Raw genomic sequence first — 10,097 nt, 5'->3', positions numbered from 1 at the left:
ATACAACATCATTCTCCCCAAAGTAAATGTAAACAGTTGGCTTATCATCCCAAGACATGTTTTATTCCAAAAGGGCTATGCCAATATAAATACAAATAAGACTTATTTTTATCAATGTTTCATTGTGCATAAGAATTGATAAAAGGTCAAGAGGTTAGTTTGCTTGGCTGATAGCAAAAATGGAGATGAAATATAAATCAATAATGATTATCGTGTAATAATATTAAGAAACCTTTATCCAGGCACAACCCCAAGTATAGGTTCCTAGTTCATTTCCACATCAACTACCGTTGTAATCCAAGAGAAGAGGTTTCTTCTCAAGCAGATTAAGCCGCCCGAATCCAACGGGAGAGGTAGGTTCGCCCAAGCAGATGCGGAAATTTGGATCATGCCCCTATAGTGTCTTTCTTTCCTCTGATGTAGTCCCATAGCAAGTTGCCCACATTCTTGAAAATATGCATGGGATCCAACAAGTGGTTGAGGGTCCAATATGGCAACTCATAGAAAACTGAGAACCATCGCATTCCATTTGGATGTGACTCCGCGTGGACCATTTTCAGCTCTTACTAGCTTTGGTCATTCATACGTGCTGGAGATCCTCCAAGAAAATTGTCCTTGAGTTCATGACCCTCTGGCAAGAAAGTGGTGTGTCCTTGATATACCATCTTCTTCATGGTTCGTGACCTTTGAGATTCTAATTGTGGCCCGCACAATGGACATGCATGATAACCTGAGGTAACGAGACTTGTTCCAACACCTCTATCCAGTGAATACAAACTTGAACAAGATAAAATATAGATATTACCAACGAGAACGGAAGCCTATTTACCTGAGCACTCCTGAAATATCATACATCATCCACATGAGAATGGCTTGAATATTGGCGGACCCTTGACCATGGCACTTGCTCATATCTTGCACGGTGACCCTCTCCTCCCAAGAAATCTTAAGCTTGTCAACTAATGGACAAAGATACACATCCATATTTTTGACTTTGTAGCAGCTGGGAACGAGTAAGCTAAGGATGAGATGTCCTTTCTTCGTAGAGAGCCATGGAGGGATATTGTAGTTGACAAGGACTATAGGCCACACATTGTAAGAAGTTGAGCCTAGACTGAATGGGTTCACGCCATCCATTGCAAGACCGAGCAGAAGAGTCCTTGGCTCTCGTGCAAATTGTGGGAAGGTAAAGTCAATGTGGCTCCATGCGCGTGAATCTGCTGATATTCATTGAACTCCATTTGCGGACCTATTCTGCGCATGCCATGTTGTCAAGTGAAAAATCAAAAATATTTTTAATAATAGTGTCGAAAAGAAATCAACAAAGCATAATTACAAGGCACCTAAACAACTCGGTCACACTCGCATCGCTCCACCCGTATTTGGCTTGCACACTTAGGAGTGCAAGCAGTGTCTTCAGGCGAGATACTCGGCACCCATCATATAATGGTATAGATGCTTCCTCTCTAAGCGGATCAAAAGTCTCCACATCCATGGGAATCAATGCATCGATCATTGCCTCCATCTGAAGCTCCAAGATTGTAGGTAGGTCTAAAAGGATGCTTGTCTCCTCTGGTATTGATGGTATAGATTGGGTAGTGCCTTCCAAGTGGTGGATTGACTCATGCACTCCATCCATCGCACATCCACGAACTATTCTAATTGGCCGTAAAGGGTGCACTCCTCCTTGGGACGAGACGTCACCTCCCTGGATAGAAAATTTGTTAGCCACACCCAATCTTCTTGTATATGGTATTCAATTAGCTTGCGAGTACAATGCATGATTGATATTAATTTTTCTTACCGTTTGTTGAAAATTTGCAATCGCCTGATCAATGATCTCAGATTGAAACTCGCCGAAGCATTGTGTGTGCTCTATAGATAATCGACGTTTTTGTCTAATTGCTAGCTTGCATTGAGAGCAAGGACATGGGACACTTTGATAAAGGTACGCTTTGCGATCTTGAACAACAAGACCTTCATCATTTTCCATTTTTTCTACGTTACGAAAAAAATTTGTTTTGTTATCATTCTTTTTTTCTTTCTTAAATTTTTCTCCTCTCCTTCCATCTCTCGCTCTCTTTCTCTTTCTTTGTTATGATGTATGTATTTCCTCTCCCTCTCTCTCCTTCCTTTTTCTTTTTTCTCTTCCTTCCTCTCTCTCATTTTCTTTAACGATCACAGCTACGACTAGGATGAAGGCCATGACCATGACCATGACCACGACTATGACTACAACTACGACTATGACCACAACTACAACTACGACCACGATCATGACCATGACCACGACCACAATCAACACCATGACCATGACTACCAGGACCACGACCACAACTACCAGGACCACGACTACGACTACGACTACGACTATGACTAGGACCACGACAACGATTACAACCACAATGACCACGACCACGACTACTTATATAGAGATGAAGAGAGAGACTAGAGTTAGGGAGAGAGTAAAGTTAGAGAAGAAGAGGAGAGAAGTGACAGAGGTAGAAATAGAAAGAGTGATAGAGAGAGAAAAGAGATAGGGGGGGAGAGAAGGATTTAGGGAGAGTATAGGAAGAGAGAAAGAGGGAAGATTGAGAGAGAGAGAATGGTTGAGAGAAGAGAGAGGAGAAAGAGAGAGAGATCCGACTAGAGCATTTGACACCCATAGCCAACACAACCACAAATTGACATTGAATTATGGCAAGAAAATCCACCACAAAACAATAGTTATAATACTCGAGGTAGGATTTCAAAGTCTTACTAATTTCAATCAGTCATGGATGCCATATTATGGGTAGGTTGCACTCACTAAGAATTAGCGATTCACCTCATCTTCTCTCCATCATCAATAGAACTCCCCTTTACCATTTACAACTCACCCACCTTCTCTCCACACTATTGCACAATACAATCTCTATGAGGGCATGAGATTGGGATCTCCACAGATACAAAGCATGATCTCTAGCTTGATGGTCGCATATATACTACTACTACTCATGGAAGAAACCTTAAAATAGTTATTATGCTCAAATATATTCTTGTTAGAGGAGAAATTTATTCTAAGACTATTCTAAGGATGAAAGAGGGTTAATGATAAAAGAGTATCCTTCCTTGCAAGTGATTTTATATTATATTTTTTAATTAAAATTGATAGTTGAAGATGAGTTTCCTAAGAGATCTTGTGGTGATGTTGTTTTAGTTTTTGCCAAGCATATGAATGACGCTCTTTTAGTTTTTTGTATTTGTCTTTTTAAGAAGAGATTGATTTTTATGGAATATCCAAAGACATTTTTGGATTTACATTATGAAAAATGAATGTTTCTCTAACTGATAGGCTGATTGCCTTCATTGTATACTTCTACAAAAGTTCTTGTGCCCTCATAGGTGGATATTTGGTTACACATTAAACCTCCCCCAAGGTTAGTGGCTAGATCCCTTCACCAAGGGGATAGTTTGAGCATGGTGGAGGCTAGGACAAGCCCCATGTATGAGGAATCTCTTTGTAGGAATAACATTATAGGAGGCACAAGTGTCCTAGGGTTCTCTAGCCATATATCCCTTAGGTTTGTTGAGGATCGGCTTAACCCCTATGAGCCTAGGATGAGCTTATTGTAAGGTCTTATTTCCTTTTCTCTCTTTCTCTCCCTCTCTCATTTCCTCTCCCTCCCTCACCCTCACCCTGTCTTTCTCTCTTTCCCTATTAGGTTTAATAAAATTTCTCTCTTTTTCTCTCTCCTCTCCCTCTCTCATTTTTTTTTACTCTCCTCTCCCTCTCTCATTTCCTTTTCTCTCTTTCTCTCCCTCTCTTAGTTCCTCTCCCTTCCTCACCCTCACCCTCTCTTTTTCTCGTTCCCTATTAGTTTTAATGATTTTTCTCTCTCCTCTCTCTCTCTCTCTCTCATTTCCTTTTCTCTCTTCCTCTCCCTGAGATCCCGATACGTGTGGCAGTTTGGAACGGTAACGGCTCCCTATGGTCATGACCGGACAACTTGAGGAGATTTTATTCGACCATGATGTTATATGCCTCACAGAGACACATGAGAGCCCAGAGAGAGAGCTTCCACACATTACAGGATTTGAGTGGGTATCTACATATCGGGCTACTACTAGGCAGAGTACATCCAGGGGCTCAAGAGGGGTGGCAGTTCTATTCCGTCAGGGGATACAGAGACATATCCAGTTAGTGAGACGAGATGAGGAGGCCAGTTACATATGGATCAGAGTGCAGATATCAGATGGGAAATGGATCTATATGGGAGTATGCTACTTTTCACCACGAGGGTCCAGATATGCTACTATGCAGGGTGATATTCAGGCCAGAGATTCCCCCTCCCCTTATTCACAGCTCTCACAGGACATTATTATGTATTCTAGTTTGGGTGAGGTCTTCCTTATGGGGGACTTCAACGGGCGCACACAGAGCCGACAGTGTGAGAGTTTTGATATGGAGCAGCCAAAGATCATGAGAGTATTAGACCCTCAGGAGTTGGGAATCGGTTGGGAGTCAGCACATACTGGGCCAGACGCCACAGGGTATGGAGGGCATTTACTTGAGCTTGGTAGTAGACATCATCTCGTTATTTATAACGGGATGGTACGATGGCCATATTCAGGAGGTCTTACATGCTTCCCACATGGGGGGGGCGAGAGCACTATAGATTATCTACTCGGATCAATCGATGGGATGCATACTATCGAGTCCTTCGGCCTTGGGAGACTTCCACTTGGTGCCAATCACACCTTTCTCAGTTTCTCACTCCTCACCTCATTACCATCACCACCTATAGATATCATATCCCACATGCATACTACCACACACTTCACTCTTGAGCTCTCACATGTTTACTCACAGCATCTGGAGGACCACATCACGTCACTTGATCCATACGCACCCCTTGATACACTGACCACTGATATCAAATGCATTCTGCATGATTTTGCTACACTTAGTTTTCCACATCGCACATACACACACCCCCTTGGACCGGTACCATGTCACAGAACAGGTGGTATGATGATGAGTGCAGAGATCTATGTCGACAGCTACACGATTTGGAGGCCAAAGGAGAGATCACACACAGACAGGCGCAGAGACGCATGCACCGCTTGACCCGCCGTAAAAAGTGGGAACGGGAGGAGGAGAGATATTGGGATATATACCACCTTCTTATGAGCAGAGATTGTGCAGAGGCATGGAGGCAGATCAGAGAACCACGCTCACCCACACCAATACATGACCCTGCAATATGGTATGGATACGCATAGAGTTTATATCATGTACCCGCACAGCCGCTGATACCCACACCATGTACACCGAGACCGGGTATTTTATCATTTTTCACCACTAATATGGTGAAACATGCTATCTCACGGTTACAGCATGGCCACGCTCAAGACCAGTTTGATCTTCAGGTAGAGCATATTATATATGGCAGAGACACATTGGCTCCACTCATTGCTCACCTCTTCAGCCATGCATTGTCTGAGGGGTTCCCTGACTCGTGGACACAGAGCACACCATTGTACCTATCCACAAGTCAGGGGATCCTATGGATCCTAACACGTATAGGACCATCATGATTGGGCCAGTTTTGGCCAAACTTTATGGCACGGTGATGGAGGAGGAGCTCAGCACGCTGGCAGAGAGAGAGTGCATGCGCGCACCCGGACAGGCAGGGTTCAAACGCGGGCATTTTCTACCATAGACCACATCTTCACTCTCTGTTGTCTGATCGACCAGACACGAGTGAAGAAACAGAGATTGTATTGTTGCTTTGTGGATTTTCGCAAAGCCTTTGACACGGTTCCGAGAGAGAGGCTTTTCAGACGCCTACTTGATGTGGGGGTGGATGATGACATGATGTGGGGTATTTATGCACTATATGAGCAGGTTACTGGAAGAGTCAGATGTCCGGGAGGTATATCAGATCCCCTTGTGAGCACCATTGGTGTGAAACAAGGATGCCCACTCTCACCGACTCTATTTGGGCTATACATTGATGAGATAGCAGAGTTTATTCAACAGCGAGCCGGTTGTAATATTTCCGCGCACTGCGTACCGTAAATATTAACTTCCCGCACGCCGTGTAAACCCTGTGCAAGGTTATTCCCTACATCGTATTATTGGGAGCATAATCCATACCGTGCACGCTAAAAAATGAGGCCTCCACATTGTAAATAAGAGGCTGAGGTTGAAAACCGTAAAAGCCGCGAGGGAACACCCTTTTTCTTGAAGGGGCAATTTGGAGATTTTTAGGCAAATTTTTTTAAATTAATATCCCTTCCCCCAGCCGATGCATGGCTGGAGGAGAGGGAGTGTGGGGAGGAATGGCCAAGGAGGAGTGAGTCGGATTGCATGAGGAGGAGTCCTCCACGTGTGTGGAGGCCCTCTTCCCCCCCCCCCCCCCCCAAGGCCTATAAAAACCCCCCCTCCCAAGGGAGAAGGGAGGAGGACGGGCTATGAGAAGGTGGAGAGGTCGCCGTGTTGGAGGAGGAAAAGCGTGAGAGGAGGCCGCCATGCAGGAAGTCGCCAGCCGCCATAGCCGCCACCACGTTCCGTCAGACCGCCACAGTCCGCCGCCGTGCAGGAAGCCGCCAGGCCACTTCAATCCGCCGCCGCCCGCTGGATTACGACTCCCCCCCCCCCTCGACGTTGCTGCAGAAGCCAAGAAGCTTCTTAGAAGCTTCTTAAGAAGCTTCTAAGGGGGGGCTTCCTTAACCCCCCTTCCCACTACATCCCCCAAAGGTCTATTCATACCCCCGGACCCTTGAAGAGGAGAGGGTGAAGCTCATAAAGACCTCCCATAAGCCATTTCCACGAGCTTTCCGGGATCTTAAAATCCATACCCTATAAAGGGGTATTCCTACATAATGGAGAAGTAAACATATTTGGAGACTACTTGCCAAGACTCGGAGGAAATTTTGAGGGCCATAAAGGGGTAAGGACAAAACCCGGAGCCCAAATCCTCTACATCTACGATGGCCCCAAAAAGATCACAAGGTGCGACTATGGGAGGTTCATCTCCGAGCATACAAGTGGATATCTCCCCGAGCCCACAAGTCCAGGTTCTTTCAAGTTTATTTTCGCTTAAAGAAATGATTAGGTGCGCTTAGTTCCATAGGGAAGAATGCATTTTACGCTTATTTTTAATGCATGTGGCAGTGGTAAAAAGACATTTGATAAAGTATCTCTTGAAACGTTAGGCAAGGTTGAAGTATGTCATGAATTCGAAACGGGTTGCCCGCCTTAGGAGACTAACTGCATGATGCTATTTTGGTACATTATCAAAGTAATGAGTCTAAACATATATTACTTAGGCAAAGAAATGGAATTTATAAGTGCATTTTTTTCTTCTTAGACATGGTAGGAATAAGTATGTGCCGCATGTTAGGCAACATCCTCCTCGTAATGATTTCATGAGGAAAAGTTAACACCCATAAGATATTATCCGAAAAGAAATAGAAGAGAGTACGGAAATGATCTTATGGGCTTGCAAGTGGCATGTAAAATGGAATCAATTATCACTAGCTGTAGTTTTGTATGAACTTCATTGTAGCTAGGAGAACGTTGCGTATTGCATAGTCATCATGCAAAAATGTCATTCATTAGGAGCCGCATTTAGGAGTCAAAGCATAAGATTCTAAGTATAGACAATAAGGTTGTAGTCATGACTATTTGATGTAAGTCCTAGTAGGACCTAGGAAAGTTAGTGTCCAGGTTATCAGGCATTTTTACCTTACCAAGGAAGGATAGGGTTATTGTGAACCATGTGATGCGTAGAAGCAGTGAATCACATGTTTACACGTATTGGTGTAGTTGTAACTATTAATCTCCACTAGATCTAGTTTATTACCTTTAGGAAAGGTTCATCCGTGACGCAAGACAAGTATATTGAGTTGACTAAGTCACCTAAACCACAAGGATTCTTATGGACATGGTTGGGTCGATATGATAGGTATCTCAAGTGCTATCTAGGGTTTAGTGCAATAAGAATTCGACCTAGTTTTACACTGGTTGCCAAGTCAAAACCCGCAAACCCAAAGATCTTACACACATTCACGAGATGTCGAATCAATTGGATGCTCATGCATAAAATGATCTAAGGTTTTATCCTAAGGATCATTCGTTCAAATGATGAAACTCCGACTGGGTTGGAAATTCCTAGGACCGTGGACCAATATAATTAGGAATGGGTTGGGTAAGAAGACACCCTAAACCCTGCTACTCGCCTGAAGTTAATTCCGTGACCTGAATACGCCATTCAATGGGTGAAATGATCCCGTGGAATAGATACAACACATGTGCAAAAAGTTGCAACATCGCATAGACTTGAGATTTGTCCACGAGAGAGTTTTGTCATTTCTTGGAAATGATGTTGGCAAGTTATTGCGCTAAGTTAACCTACAAAAGGATGAGTAATCATCCTGTTACATCACCTTTCCTGGGAAATAGTTGCCAAGGAAAAGGAAAGTTAGGTATTTGCCTGGAGGCAATTGACCAATCAATTAATTGAAGCGACATGGTCGCTGGAATCTACCATAACAAAACCTAAAGTATTGGTAGGGTATGACCCTAACCCAAGAATGATAGGAATCTTGCCAAGTTGCAATTGATTCCGGATCGAATGCGGGTTGCATTCGGAGAAAAGGAGTCACTCCTTAACAGTTTGCCAGCTAAACGACCATTGGAATTGATTGTGCTTGTAACAGTTTAGAAAGCACTGTTTGCATTGTTTGCTCAATGAACTAAAGGATGAAAAGATATCTAAATACTTCAGGTTGAAGGCCTGAAGGGAGAGGCAGCTTCAGTTACCCCCGACTGCCTACCTGACCCTAACGAAGGGGGTTGTTAACTGCGCCGGGAACGTGGACCGAACCCGCCGTGAGAGGTCTCTCCGTTGAGTTCTACTTGGAGCAGGAGGACGCTTGGGTGCCAGAGGGGGCTCTGGCCGTAAATCCCTTGCCTTCCGGGCCCTGCACAAGAGGCTAACGTGACTCGGGATTGGATCTCGAGGCCCGCATACTAGTCTATGGGCGGAAACTTGGATTAGTGATCCCTGGTGGATTACTGGATAGCCTTCGGGCGGATTATGATTAAGCCTACGGGCGGAACTCCTTGTATTTCAAAGATAAAAGGGATAAAATGATAACAAAGAAGTTGTTTGACATTGTTTTCTTTATGTCTTGTGATAAGATTACGTGAAGGAACCAGTGCTTAACAGGGTTAATCAAAGAAGCTGTTTGATATGTGTCAAATTAATGTGGTAGGTAATTACATAACTAAAACAAACCGAGGAAAGTGCAGAGGATGGACCATGGGTTCGTCCTATGGATGGGTGGTCCCGGTTAGCCGGGAACTTTTCTCAAAGTCTTCAACGAACAAAGGATGATCGTCATCACTGAAACAGGTAACGAGAACGATGACTTAGAATTAACTATTACCCGATTCACGTTGTTTTAGGGGAACGGAATGGGACTATGCCTTATGGCAAAGAGGTCGAGCCTTGCATCCCTCTTGTTTCCCATTCTCCTTGAACCAAGTGCAGCGTGAATTCGCTTCGGACCTGGCGTTTCTGCGTAAAGTAGTTCGCTCGGGTCTGACGCTAGTTGTTGCTAGCTAATGACCAAACAGGAAAACCCAAATTCAGGTCGATCCTAAGTGGGAACGGCCAGGATACTTCCGCTACGTGGCAGACGCGGGAAGACCTAGATCGCAAGTCCCGTAACATTCCATGGGAGTGCCGGGCGGAGCTTTCTAGACATCCTTCCCGATGGACTCCTAAGACGTGTCCGGAACGATTCTAGTGGACACGTTACACCGGTGGAGGTATAGATCTTAGTGGAGCCACAGTTCATATCTTACTATATGCAGATGACATTGTGTTCTCAGATTTAGCTCAGGGATTACAGCAGCATTTATTAGCATTGGATGATTTTTGCATACAGAGAGGCATGATAGTGAACCTTGGTAAAACCAAGGTTCTTATATTCCATACATCAGCTCAGATTACGCAGACAGAGTATTTTCATGGCAGCAAGAGGGAGTATTGAGGTCACTGGATCATATGTATATTTGGGAATCACCTTTACAACAGCTT

At 44.2% G+C, this 10,097-nt stretch overlaps 1 pseudogene; it reads left to right on the top strand.

Moving 5' to 3' along the window:
* The first annotated feature begins 3,976 nt into the window (after positions 1 to 3,976).
* LOC148035389 (uncharacterized) lies at positions 3,977 to 5,265 on the top strand (annotated as a pseudogene).
* Positions 5,266 to 10,097: the final 4,832 nt, after the last annotated feature.

This window comes from Lygodium microphyllum, chromosome 6 (genome assembly GCF_053477565.2).
Source record: "Lygodium microphyllum isolate KBCC chromosome 6, Lygodium_microphyllum_v1.1.10, whole genome shotgun sequence".
Taxonomy (NCBI): domain Eukaryota; kingdom Viridiplantae; phylum Streptophyta; class Polypodiopsida; order Schizaeales; family Lygodiaceae; genus Lygodium; species Lygodium microphyllum.
Note: the sequence above shows the minus strand (reverse complement) of the source record. Positions and strands in the feature narration are given on the sequence as shown.